The following is a 14837-nucleotide window of genomic DNA, read 5'->3' on the forward strand; positions in this document are numbered from 1 at the left end:
AATAAAGATTACTTTATTCATTTATTAACTTGTTCAACCATTCAATTAATATTTGTTGACTGTCCTCTGTTGCCAAGCACTGTGCCCAGCACTGTGAATTTATGGAAGCTTGAGTGAAATATGCTATTATACTTTCTCTCATGGAGCTCTTAATTTTATGGAACAATTTCTTGATATGAGGAATAGTGAGCTGAAATGCCCAATCCGTGGCTTTATTATAGGTGAGTGTGAAGCAAAGCAGTCCTAGCTTTAGAATGACAGGGTGACTGAAGTAACTGACTGTTAAGCTCCCTTTAGCTCCGTAAGGGAAAATATCTGTTTTTAAGTGTGAAGTGAAAACAACATGCTGAAATTACGGAGATGTTCTGGCTACTCAAATTGGAGGAAGAGAAGCAAAATTTTTCTCTTAGGCAAAATTTATATGAGCATGATAGTTAGCATCGAATTTATGAGGGAAATGGGCTGATAACTAGTTTGAGGTGTAAGTCTTGTTTTACATTTACTTGTTTATATTCTACAAAGACAACATGTTTCCAAATGTGCATTTTTAAAATTTTTAATAAAAACTTCTGTCCTCAAAGAAGCAGCAGAATCACGAAGATCTCAAACTTCTTTCAAGCTCACATTTCTGAAGAGTCTCTCCACAGAGTCTTATACCCATTAACAGGCTACCAGAACGGCAGGAGTTGAGTGAGCAAGGACAGGATCAACCTCCAGTGATTTATGTGAGACAGTATTTGGGAAATAATCAAAGCAATGATATACAAAAAAGGATGTCTATATTTGAAAACAGGAAAAGTCTAATCCTAAGTAATCTTGCAGCAGAAAATGAGCCAAATAACTATTTTTGATACATTTGAGCCATGGGAAATATTTATTTCCTTAGAATGGGAAATAACATGGTTTTGGTGAATAAGAAAGTCGACAGGAGAGGGGAATATAAGAAATATGCCTTCACTGAGAGCATCAAAGACCTTGGGCAAACAAAAATCTAACTTTGATCATTTCAAAGAAGTACCCTGTTCTTCAAAATGCTTTTTTGCTGTTCAGGGGAAGACTCATTTTCTACATCTATATTTTTAGTTTTATTTTGAAATGGATTAAATAAAGCTATCAAATTCTAAGCATCTCCTTCCATTTTTATTTTTGCCAAGTTGGGAAAATCTTAATTTTCTTTATTTTCCTTTTTTTTAAGAAGTATTTATTTTGTTTGTGTTGGGTCTTCATTACAGTGCGTGGATTTTCTCTCTAGTTGATCCATGTGTGGGCTTCTCTAGCACACTTGCTCTAGAGTGCACAGGCTCAGTAGTTATGGTGTGCAGGCTTGGTTGCCTGCCCTGTAGCATGTGGAATCTTGATTCCCTGATGAGGAATCAAACTTGCATCCCCTTCGTTGGAAGGCAGATTCTTTACCACTGGACCACCAGGGAAGTCCCTATCTTTCTCACTAATACAAAGATTTTCTGTCCCACTGATAATTATTTTCCCATCTCTGGCATTTAATTTTTTAAAAATCTGTAACTATATAAAAAGTATGTAATTAAAGGAGAATAGCACTGCTCTTGAGACGATGTTTTATTCTTCCTGTACCTCTGCTCTCTTCCTTCACAGTGAAAGTTTTGATTTCACTTTATCCTCATCCTTATTCAAATCTTGTGCTTTCTAGAGATAGTATGGAAGTTTTGGCTGTATACTATTATTATTCTGTATTATTCTGTTTCTTTCATCTATTTTTCAATTTCACATATAATTAACACATGTATTATAGAATTCTATTAACTTTACAATCCATTTAGAATTGAATGCAAAAAAAAAAAAAAAACTAATTCTATTTCACATACTTTGTACCTGTCTTCCCATTAGATCTGTGTTTAATTTTTAATGTTTACAAGGTTTTCTTCAACATTTTCTCACATACATAATTTGGCTGGTAGACCTTCTAAATTCTTTCATGCTCAAAATGTTTTATTTGACAGATAAATTGTATCTCAGATGGATACAGTTTTCTTGAAATACAATCCTTTGCTGTCAATAATCTGTAGATAATTACCCAGTATCTTAGCTTTCATCGTATATTTCAAAGATACAAATTCCTTACCTTAAATGTTTTTTTTTTAAAAAAGTGTTTCTGTCTGGATGCTTGTATCATTTTATTCTTCTTTTTTTTTTTAACCTTTTAAATGATTTTATTTTTTTATTTTATTTTTTACTTTTTTATTTTTTTTTAAATTTTATTTCATTTTTTAACTTTACAATATTGTATTGGTTTTGCAATATATCAAAGTGAATCTGCCACAGGTATACATGTGTTCCCCATCCTGAACCCTCCTCCCTCCTCCTTCCCCATACCATCCCTCTGGGTTGTCCCAGCGCACCAGCCCCAAGCATCCAGTATCGTGCATCAAACCTGGACTGGCGACTCATTTCATATAAGATATTATACATGTTTCAATGCCATTCTCCCAAATCTTCCCACCCTCTCCCTCTCCAACAGAGTCCATAAGACTGTTCTATATATCAGAGTCTCTTTTGCTGTCTCGTACATAGGGTTATTGTTACCATCTTTCTAAATTCCATATATATGCGTTAGTATACTGTATTGGTGTTTTTCTTTCTGGCTTACTTCACTCTGGCTCCAGTTTCATCCACCTCATTAGAACTGATTCAAATGTATTCTTTTTAATGGCTGAGTAATACTCCATTGTGTATATGTACCACAGCTTTCTTATCCATTCATCTGCTGATGGACATCTAGGCTGCTTCCATGTCCTGGCTATTATAAACAGTGCTGCGATGAACATTGGGGTACACGTGTCTCTTTCAATTCTGGTTTCCTCAGTGTGTATGTCCAGCAGTGGGATTGCTGGATCATAAGGCAGTTCTATTTCCAGTTTTTTAAGGAATCTCCACACTGTTCTCCATAATGGCCGTACTAGTTTGCATTCCCACCAACAGTGTAAGAGGGTTCCCTTTTCTCCACACCCTCTCCAACATTTATTGCTTGTAGACTTTCGGATAGCAGCCATTCTGACTGGCATGAAATGGTACCTCATAGTGGTTTTGATTTGCATTTCTCTGATAATGAGTGATGTTGAGCATCTTTTCATGTATTTGTTAGCCATCTGTATGCCTTCTTTGGAGAAATGTCTATTTAGTTCTTTGGCCCACTTTTTGATTGGGTCATTTATTTTTCTGGAATTGAGCTGCAGGAGTTGCTTGTATATTTTTGAGATTAATTCTTTGTCAGTTGCTTCATTTGCTATTATTTTCTCCCATTCTGAAGGCTGTCTTTTCACCTTGCTTATAGTTTCCTTTGTTGTGCAGAAGTTTTTAAGTTTAATTAGGTCCCATTTGTTTATTTTTGCTTTTATTTCCAATATTCTGGGAGGTAGGTCATAGAGGACCCTGCTGTGATGTATGTCGGAGAGTGTTTTGCCTATGTTATCCTCTAGGAGTTTTATAGTCTCTGGTCTTACATTTAGATCTTTAATCCATTTTGAGTTTATTTTTGTGTATGGTGTTAGAAAGTGGTCTAGTTTCATTCTTTTACAAGTGGTTGACCAGTTTTCCCAGCACCACTTGTTAAAGAGATTGTTTTTAATCCATTGTGTATTCTTGCCTCCTTTGTCAAAGATAAGGTGTCCATATGTGCGTGGATTTATCTCTGGGCTTTCTATTTTGTTCCATTGATCTATATTTCTGTCTTTGTGCCAGTACCATACTGTCTTGATGACTGTGGCTTTGTAGTAGAGCCTGAAGTCAGGCAGGTTGATTCCTCCAGTTCCATTCTTCTTTCTCAAGATTACTTTGGCTATTCGAGGTTTTTTGTATTTCCATACAAATTGTGAAATTATTTGTTCTAGCTCTGTGAAGAATACCGTTGGCAGCTTGATAGGGATTGCACTGAATCTATAAATTGCTTTGGGTAGTATACTCATTTTCACTATATTGATTCTTCCAATCCATGAACATGGTATACTTCTCCATCTATTAGTGTCCTTTTTGATTTCTTTCACCAGTGTTTTATAGTTTTCTATATATAGGTCTTTAGTTTCTTTAGGTAGATATATTCCTAAGTATTTTATTCTTTTCGTTCCAATAGTGAATGGATATGTTTCCTTAATTTCTCTATTTTCTCATTATTAGTGTATAGGAATGCAAGGGATTTCTGTGTGTTGATTTTATATCCCGCAACTTTACTATATTCATTGATTAGCTCTAGTAATTTTCTGGTGGAGTCTTTAGGGTTTTCTATGTAGAGGATCATGTCATCTGCAAACAGTGAGAGTTTTACTTCTTCTTTTCCAATTTGGATTCCTTTTCTTTTTCTGCTCTGATTGCTGTGGCCAAAACTTCCAAAACTATGTTGAATAGTAGTGGTGAAAGTGGGCACCCTTGTCTTGTTCCTGACTTTAGAGGAAATGCTTTCAATTTTTCACCATTGAGGATAATGTTTGCTGTGGGTTTGTCATATATAGCTTTTATTATGTTGAGGTATGTTCCTTCTATTCCTGCTTTCTGGAGAGTTTTTATCATAAATGGATGTTGAATTTTGTCAAAGGCTTTCTCTGCATCTATTGAGATAATCATATGGTTTTTATTTTTCAATTTGTTAATGTGGTGTTAATTTGCGGATATTGAAGAATCCTTGCATCTCTGGGATAAAGCCCACTTGGTCATGGTGTATGATCTTTTTAATGTGTTGTTGGATTCTGATTGCTAGAATTTTGTTAAGGATTTTTGCATCTATGTTCATCAGGGATATTGGCCTGTAGTTTTCTTTTTTTGTGGGATCTTTGTCAGGTTTTGGTATTAGGGTGATGGTGGCCTCATAGAATGAGTTTGGAAGTTTACCTTCCTCTGCAATTTTCTGAAAGAGTTTGAGCATAGGTGTTAGCTTTTCTGTAAATTTTTGGTATAATTCAGCTGTGAAGCCATCTGGACCTGGGCTTTTGTTTGCTGGAAGATTTTTGATTACAGTTTCAATTTCCGTGCTTGTGATGGGTCTGTTAAGATTTTCTATTTCTTCCTGGTTCAGTTTTGGAAAGTTGTACTTTTCTAAGAATTTTTCCATTCCTCCACGTTGTCCATTTTATTGGCATGTAATTGCTGTTAGTAGTCTCTTATGATCCTTTGTATTTCTGTGTTGTCTGTTGTGATCTCTTCATTTTCATTTCTAATTTTATTGATTTTATTTTTCTCCTTTTGTTTCTTGATGAGTCTGGCTAATGGTTTGTCAATTTTATTTGTCCTTTCAAAGAACCAGCTTTTGGCTTTGTTGGTTTTTGCTATGGTCTCTTTTGTTTCTTTTGCATTTATTTCTGCTCTAATTTTTAAGATTTCTTTCCTTCTACTAACCCTGGGGTTCTTCATTTCTTCCTTTTCTAGTTGCTTTAGGTGTAGAGTTAGGTTATTTATTTGACTTTTTTCTTGTTTCTTGAGGTATGCTTGTATTGCTATGAACTTTCCCCATAGGATTGCTTTTACAGTGTCCCACAGGTTTTGGGTTGTTGTGTTTTCATTTTCATTCGTTTCTATGCAAATTTTGATTTCTTTTTTGATTTCTTCTGTGATTTGTTGTTTTTTTCTCTTTTAATTAAACTTTTTATTTTGAGATGACTGTACATTATCAGGGAGCTATAAGAAATAAGAGAGATCTGAACTTTTATCCAGTTTTCCTACCAGTAACATATTGCAGAACTACAGAGCAATATTATAGTATACTGACATTGATACAGGCAGAATACAAAAATAGTTCTATCACCACTAGGATTCCTTGTAATTGCCCTTTGTTGGCACACCCAATTCCTTCCTGTCCGTCCACTTCCATATCTCCTGGAAACCACTAATCTCAATTTATATAATTTTGTCATTTCAAGAATATGTAAATGAAATATTACAGCATGTAACCTATTGGGATTTGCTTTTTTTCACTCAGCATACATCTCTGGAGGCTCATCCAGGTTGTTCCACATATCAACAGTTTGTTTCTTTTTTTTGCTGAGTAAGTATCCTCTGGTAGGGATATGTCATAATTTATTTATGCATTCATTCCACTCAAGGACATATGATTTATTTATAATTTGGGGCTCTTGCAAATAAAGCTGCCCTGTACATTTGTGTACAAAATTTGTGTGAATATAAGTTTTCATTTCTCTGGGATAGAAGCCCAGGAACATGACTGCCAGATCATATACGAGTTGCATGTTTAGTTGTTTGTTCTTATTATTGAAATTGAAATATTTAGCCATGGTATATTGAAGAGCATGCCTCTATCCTCTTCCTCCGTCTTCCTTTTCCTCCTCTTACACTGAACCACTGGCAAGCAGACAACTTCCTCCTCCTCAAAATTCTCTGCTCTTTGATACCACTTCTCTTGGTTTTTAAAACTGTTTTTCTTGCTATTTCTTCTCAGTCTGTATTCCCTAAGACTCTGTTTTCCTTGCTTCTACTTGCATACAATCTTCCTGGTTGATTTTGTCTGACTTTGTGGCTTCTATTATCTCCTGGTAGTCAAAGACTCTTAAAGGTGTCTCTAATCCTAACAGCTGATATGCAACTGCTGTCAAGTCTTTTCCACTCTAGGAATCTATTGAATCAAAACAGCATGTCCAAAATTAACTCCTACTCAGGCTTCAAAATTCAGCTCTACCCTACAGTGGTTTCTTTCATTCTTTCTCCCCCTGCATATCTTTTTTCTCCTCACCTGCATATCCTTCCTTCAGTTTTGAATTAAAGTGAAAGTGTTAGTCACTCAGTCGTGTCCAATTCTTTGCAACCCCATGGACTATAGCATGCTAGGCTCCTCTGCCCATGGCATTCTCCAGACAAGAAAACAGGAGTGACTTGCCATTTCCTTCTCTACGGGATCTTCCTGACCCAGGGACTGAACCTGGGTCTCCTGAATTGCAGGCAGATTCTTTACCATCTGAGCCACCAGGGAAACAATTTTGAATTAACTTTTCAAAAATGTTACAAAAATAAAATTTTCTTTGTACTCAGAATTCCTTTATACTCTACCCAGCTGTCCCCCATGTCAGCATTTTATGTAACCATAAATAACCTTATGTAACTCATAACACTAAAAAATCAAACTGATGTAGTGTTTGATAAATGGTGATTTTTCAAGTTTCCTCATCATTTCTGTAGGAGAAGGCAATGGCACCCCACTCTAGTACTCTCGCCTGGAAAATCCCATGGATCCAGGAGCCTGGTAGGCTGCAGTCCATGGGGTCGCTAGGAGTTGGACACGACTGAGCGACTTCACTTTCACTTTTCACTTTCATGCACTGGAGAAGGAAATGGCAACCTACTCCAGTGTTCTTGCCTGGAGAATCCTAGGGACGGGGGAGCCTGTTGGGCTGCCGTCTGTGGGATCACACAGAGTCGGACACGACTGAAGCGACTTAGCATAGCATCATTTCTATATTTATTGGAATTACACTGTGAAGAAGGATCAACCCCTTCTCATTTGTTCGTATATTACATTATTTATATAAGTATGGACTCATGGGCATTTATTTTATTTGATGGGATATAACTCATCATTTTTGTTTTGCATTTTATCTTAAATTGTTCCAAAGTTGGTCATCAGGCACACGTTCAAATCAGCTTCTATACTTTTTTGACATGCTCCTATCATGTTCTGAGGGTTTCCTTACTTCCTGGTCCCACAAGATGTTCCAGTTTCATAAAGTATTTTTTCTCTGTCAGCCCTGGATTCAACCACTAATCTAAGAAGTCTTGTTTCCTTTTATTGGAAAATAGTATTTACAATGCTGCTGCTGCTTAGTCGCTTCAGTCGTGTCCGACTCTGTGCAACCCCATGGACTACAGCCCTCCAGGCTCCTCTCTGTACATGGGGATTCTCCAGGCAAGAACACTGGAGTGGGTTGCCATGCCCTACTCCAGTATTTACAATAGGGATACACAATTCCTGTGTGCTAGTTTGCCTATCTTTACTGGGATGTCATTGCTTTTAGGCTTTCCCAGCAGAAAAAGCCAGCAAAAATATATACACCGATCATACATACACATAATACCAAACACACATATACCTATATACACACACACCTATATATACATATATATGTGTGTGAATATATATATGTACATATATTAAAAACCTTTAAATGTTAAAGATTAAATTTCTCCTGCTTTATGAAAAAAATATTCTTATTTACTTTGGCATTTGCTATTTAAATAAGTCCATGCTCTTTGGGGAGCTATCCATATCACTTATTTTTAATGTATTTAAATGTATCAATAATATTTACCATTATGGTTTCTTGGATGCCTACCAAGAGAGAACAATAAGCAGTATCAATTAGGCAAAATAAAATCATGTTACCCTTTTTCTCTAATTCCCATGTCTAACCCAAAGGAGTTGGATATTACAACCACCAGGAGCATGACATTGTGAAAGAGGTCCAGCTTCTCTTTTCACTAAAGCGTTTTTTATTCCATTCAGCCCTTCAACTGATTTGGCATCCCTACTCTAGGAATGGCAATCTGCTTTACTCAGTCTACGCAATTCAAATATTATCTCATTCACAAACATATTCACAGAAACACCAGGATAATGTTTAACCAACTATCTGGGTATCCCATGGTCCAGTCAAATTAACATGTAAAATTAAATATCATAATCCCTTTTACCCATACTGCCCTTGTGCCTCCTGTGATGTCTCCTTCCTGCTTTTGAATATTTTATATAAACCTCATGGATTTTGTTCATTTAGAGGTATCAGAAAAGTCAAGCCTAAATCAAAGTGTTATTCTTAGCTGAACTGAAACTTAAATGACTCCCTTTCTTGCTTCTCAGACCTTTGGACTCAGACTAACAGTACATCATCACCTCTCCAGGATCTTCAGGTTGCCAACTATAGATCTTGGGAATTCTCAGCCTCCAAAACTTCATAAGCCAATTCCTTATAATAAATTTTACATACACACACACACACACACACACACACACACCTCCCAGTGGTTCTGTTTCTCTGAAAAACCCCAAATAATAAAGATGTTTTTTCTATTTGCACTTTATTAAGCCCAGTTCATTTAAAAAAACACGTTACACTAACATTTATTGAATATGTTATAATATGCTAAGTATTCTGTATATTTTTCATGTTTAATCCTCATATTTATCTTTGAGTAGTAGGTACTATAATGCCAGTTTTACAGAAGGGGAAACAAACTTTAAGAGAAGTCAGTAATTTGCCTAAAATAACAACACTAATTAATGGTAAGGATTCAGTTCTCTGAGGTGAAAATCTATATTAATTTGTTTTCAAGTAGCAATAATTCTACATTGGCAGGTCCCTTATTTTAGAAAGCTACATTGTAACATACAGAGAAAACAACCCTACATAATTTTCTCTTACACCACCAGAATTCAGTTAGATTTTATTTATAACCTTAAATTTCACCATAATATTTAAATAGGCACTATTGAAGATTAAAATTCTATCTTGAATGCTAAAAATCTAGTACATTCAGGGTCAAAGTAGCTGATCTTGGTGAAATGTATTTTTTGTATTTGGCTTTTTTTTTTTCCCACGGACAGAAACGTCTGATTTGAGAAACTGTACACTCTGCATTGATGAAATGCAAAAGAGGCAGTTCACTTGTTCTTTACAATGTGTATTAAGAAGAAGATAATTGTACTAATAAAAAATTGTTATGCCCTTTAACAATGAGTACATTCCCGAATTATTGCTTTTCTAACTATGCTTTTGCTTTGGCAGCTAGCCAGACAATTGCTGCTTTTTATTCCCAGTCAATATTAACTCAAACGTTAAGTAAATGGCATATTCTATTTTAGAAATGTGAAATGATAAAATGGCATCATAGGAAATGCATAAAAATTTCCATTTTAATAAGCTGAATCATGCACAGAATGCTAAAAGAGAAGAAAGGTGAACTATTTATGACTTTAAGACATTTTCAGTTTAAATGGACATGACATATTGTAGGAATTAACCTCTTTCATCGCAGCTTTATCCTGCTTGTAGGAAAATTTGATTTAAATCAGAAGTAAAAAGGTGCATGCACATACACACGTGTATCAGATATCACTTTCCCCTCACATACTTCTGCATGGTTTGCTCTTTCATCTCCTTTAGGACTTGGCTTCAATGTCACATTCTCAGCCACATTTTCTCTAACCACTCAATTTAAAACGGAATGTTTTCTTCCCCTCATCTTTTCCAGCACTCTGTCACCACCTACCATACTTAATTTTTTTCCTTAACACTTACTCCCCTCTGGCATCTTCTTTACTGTCTGTTCTTCTGTACCAACAAGTAAACTTCCAAGAAAGCAGGAAAATTATCCCTTTTGTTCCCCTGTACTAGAATACTGCCTGACACAGAACACATATTCAATGCAATGCTGACATGCTTATATATTTTAAATTACCTTATAAATTTAAATAAATTTAAATTTCTTTTATAATTTTTCTTAATCTTGGGACTTATGCGGCACTTTATTTTTCAAAATATATGAAAGGTCATTATCATTTTGCTATCAATTTACATCTTTACTGTTGTAAAACAATGTAATCAACAGTATTGCTTCTTTGAAATTATTTTTCACTGTGTTTATCTCCTAATATTTATTCAATTTTTATAAATGTTCCATATGGCCTTGAGAAATACTCTTTATTTTTGAAGTATTCAGTACATGGTTCTATATATTCTTTTAGGAAGACATTTTCAAATATATATGCATACCAAGTATTTTGTCTTCTCCATCTATCATTTACCAAGAGAAATAGGTTTAAAATTTCAAAGAAGATATCAAACTTATTTATAAATGGATTTATCCACTTCCCTTTGTATCTGTAATGCTTTGTTTTCTGTGTTAATGAATTTAGCATTATTACATATTCTATTTAATTAAACCTTTTGACAATTTATGGTAATACTTAATTTCTAGCCATATTTTTCTGCCTTAAAATAAGCTTTCTTTATATTAACATATTTAGATCAGTTTTATTTTTGTTTATATTTGTCTGGTGTTTTTTCCATATTTTTACTTTCAATCTTCCTATGTCCTACTGGAACAACATGAGAAACTTAGATTTGCAAATATTAACATCCTTTATTGGCCAGAAAGAATTAAAGGGACTGCCAGATCCCTAGATGTTATAATTAAAAAGTAAACAAAAACAGCAAACCTTGTATGATGTCATAAAATATTTAAAATTTTATACTAAATATCGTATATGCTGTCATGAGTGCCAGACCTTATGATAGGCACAGGAGAACAAATACTGGCTAAAATGAATGTATATGATTTTTACAGTAACTCTGTGAGATAGTGAAAGTGTTATCTCTATATTAGAGGTAGCAAAATACAGGCTTAGGTAGTTTTTAGTGATTTTCCAAACCTACTCAGGTGGCAGAAGCGGAGCTAAAGCTGGTATCTTTGGAATCCCAGTCTAGGTTTCTTTCACTCCATGACAATGCCTCTCTCTAGCACTTATGTTTCTCAAATAAGTCAACATGTAATGTGGAGATGGTTCCAGATAACATACAGGGGGTTTGAAAATACTTGATGTCTGCTACTGACCACAGGCTCACTGGTGGAGTCACCAGGGCTAAAACCATTAATAAAGCTAAGAAGGGAAAAATAATAATACAGAAAAATAGACGAGCCTTGGTAAGTCTCTGAATCTTTATTTTGTCTGTATTAATTTTTTATGTCATCTCCCACCAGGACATGCATATGTATCAGTTAATAAAGAAATGAAATAGAAGGCCACTGAAAAATCATAGCTTTAACAGTAAAAGTTACTGTCTCTGTGTTTAATTTGTGCTTTCTCTTTTTATTTCATAAACTATAGATGTTTAAATATTATTACTTCCCAGTGAATAGAAACATTTCTATAAAGAAAGCTTATCTCGTGCAGCAAAGTACAGAAACAGTCTTGTAGTGCTGGGTATTTAAAGCAATGAATTGCGTGTCTGGTTAAGGAAATAAGCCATAATCATTAGACACATGAATGGTAACAAGCCATTTCCTTAATGAATCCCTATTAAGGTATAAGGTATATTAAGAGTCAGCTTTATGAATAGCCTTAAAAAATCATTTGAACTAACAAAATTTATCTAGCCTGCCAGATTAACAGTCTTCAATGATGTTCCAGCTTCTTCTATGTTCTGAGAAACCTAGCCACACTTCTTCAGCTTTCTTTTTCCTATTGCTGCAGCTGACAACTTTCTCTGAGTCCCTCAGCTTTGCTCTTAAGCTGTCTGTTGCTCTTTTTCTCTGCAACTAATATGTGAAATACACAGTGCTGAGTGTGCCCTTCCTAATTCTCAGTTATACTTAGTGGACATTAGCTAGACCTATAACATTTATGTCTCTGCAACTGTGCCCACTCTGTAGAATGTCTACACTGACACAACATTCCAGCGTCTCCATTAATTGATGCAGGCTTCCCCATAGACATAATCTTTTATCATCAACACTCATGATTTTCACTCTTAATTTCCCTTAGCATTTTAGCTCTATCCAAAGTGATGTGGTGCTCTAAACAAACCATGCTGAGGCTCCCAAGGAAGACAAAAAGTGTGGAATATCCACAGATACTTACTGAGACTCTTTTTCGGGCCTAATACAATGCTTAACATTGAGGTGCTGAGAATGGGTAATTAGAAATTATGTTTTGTAAGTGGAAATAGTATGTCGAGAATAATAACGAGGTTGAAGTATGCATTATTTGTCACATTTAAATGACACCAAGATATCCAAAGGAAAATCTAGAGCACTGAAAAGTATGAATAGAATTCTAGACAGTCTGAGTTTTAGACTTTAATTCAACTGTACAGCAGTGATATTAGACGTCCTGGAAGTTTATGTGGCCTTAAAGAAAAAAAATTATAGAGGATATAACCAAACCTTAGTCATGTTAAATACCTACCTATGGAGGAAGAAAAGAAATTATAATGCAGATTAATATGCTCAAGATACATTTGCCAGAAATAGCAGAGTACAGACTTTCCTAATGCTCTGAGAAGAAAACTCTGAAGGAAAACTTTATCTCTTTGTACCTTCATTTAAATCAAACCAGTGAAGTAGTTAGGGAGTAAGTTTGACTATTGCTACTTTACCTATATGGAAAACAAGTCTCACAGGGATAGAAAGTTTTACTGAGATCAACAATTTATTACAGAACTGAAATTGTTTTCTAGATGTTCTGTTTTCTCAAATGCATTACTTTCTGCTCAGGTAGATTCAGAGTGAAGCTAGAGGGAAAATGAAAGGCACTGCTGCTCATTTAACTAGGAACAGCGGACAAGACACTTGGTTTATCAAAAAAGCAGCTGTTGTGAGAAGTCAGATGATTGGACAACTTCTATAAATCTCCCCTCTTCTCTATGAGGAGTCATTAGGTTAAATTTCCATTGAAAATGCTGTAATTTTCACTTATCTGGTCTACAAATAGCATGTTAAAATAGGCCAGAATTTGTGTTAGGATTAGTTGATAGAAAATAATAAAGAATAAAAATAATTTGGGGCATATTAAGATGTTCTCATACATTAACCCCCCCTCAAAAAACAAAAACAAAAACAAAAAAACCACAATATTTACTCCTTGCGATACATGCATTGAAAAGGTCCCAGTTCAGTTCAGTCGCTCAGTCATGTCTGACTCCTTGAGACCCCATGAAAAGGTCTAGGGTAACATTAAAAGGAGAAAAAATAGAGTAGTTGTTCCAGAAGGGAGTGTATATAATGTGATCTTTGAAGGATATTTTAAAAATAGGTTTACTGAGGTATAAATGATAAAGGATAAACTTTGTACATATTCAAAGTGTACAATATGATAAGTTGTGACATATGCATATATCTGTGACTTCACCATTGTAATCAAGGTAATGAATATATTCATCACCCCTAAAAGTTTCCTCATACTCCTTTGTAATCCTTCTCTTATTCCCACCTCTATCCCCAGGCACCCACTGATTTGCTTTCTATCATTATACATTAAATTTGGATTAAACTGTGTGTGTGTGTGTGTGTGTGTGTAAGTAGTTGTGAGTGTGTATGTTATGTGTGTGTGCATATGACCCAATGAAAGCAGTTTAAAAAAATGTTTAGAAGTTAATTATAAATTTGTAGTTTTTTTCTTAAAAGTATTAGAAAACTGTGACCTACTTTAGTGTCTGTACCTCCTTCAGGTCACCCAGGTAATCAAGCAAGACAGTGGATATCATTCTCACTTTCAGATTCTTCAGAATTTATCAACGTATTTTGTCACAGGACATCCTAGATGTGGCAGACTCAGTATGACAGTTTTAGCTAAAAGATATAAAATCATCTTCTTTGCAACATACTTTCAATTGTCTTACCGCACTGAGAACAAAAAACCTACAGTCCATTAAAGATATTCAGAGCATTTTCAGAAAAACAGGAGATTTTGAATTTAAACACTGTCCCCAGTCACAGGCTCCAGTACTCAAGGGGCCCATCTGGTGATTTTGTCTCCTGGGAGCTCTCATTATCTCATGATAAAGTACGACCACTTAGAGTAGGACAGCCATGGATTTAAGTCAGAGCACCACCATTAATTCTATAACACCTTGGGAAATTATGGACTAATTTAGCATCTTGCTACTTTCACTCAAAGTTAGCCATAGGCAAATATTATATGATATTGTTTATATGTGGAATCTAACACAGTGGTACAAATAAACTTATTCACAAATAGAAACAGAATCATAGATGTAGAATACCAAGTTATGGTTACCAGGAGAGAAATCTAGGGTGAGGATAAATTGGAATTGACATATACACACTATAATGATAAAATATATAATTAATAA

This window comes from Bos indicus, chromosome 7 (assembly GCF_029378745.1).
Source record: "Bos indicus isolate NIAB-ARS_2022 breed Sahiwal x Tharparkar chromosome 7, NIAB-ARS_B.indTharparkar_mat_pri_1.0, whole genome shotgun sequence".
Classification (NCBI taxonomy): domain Eukaryota; kingdom Metazoa; phylum Chordata; class Mammalia; order Artiodactyla; family Bovidae; genus Bos; species Bos indicus.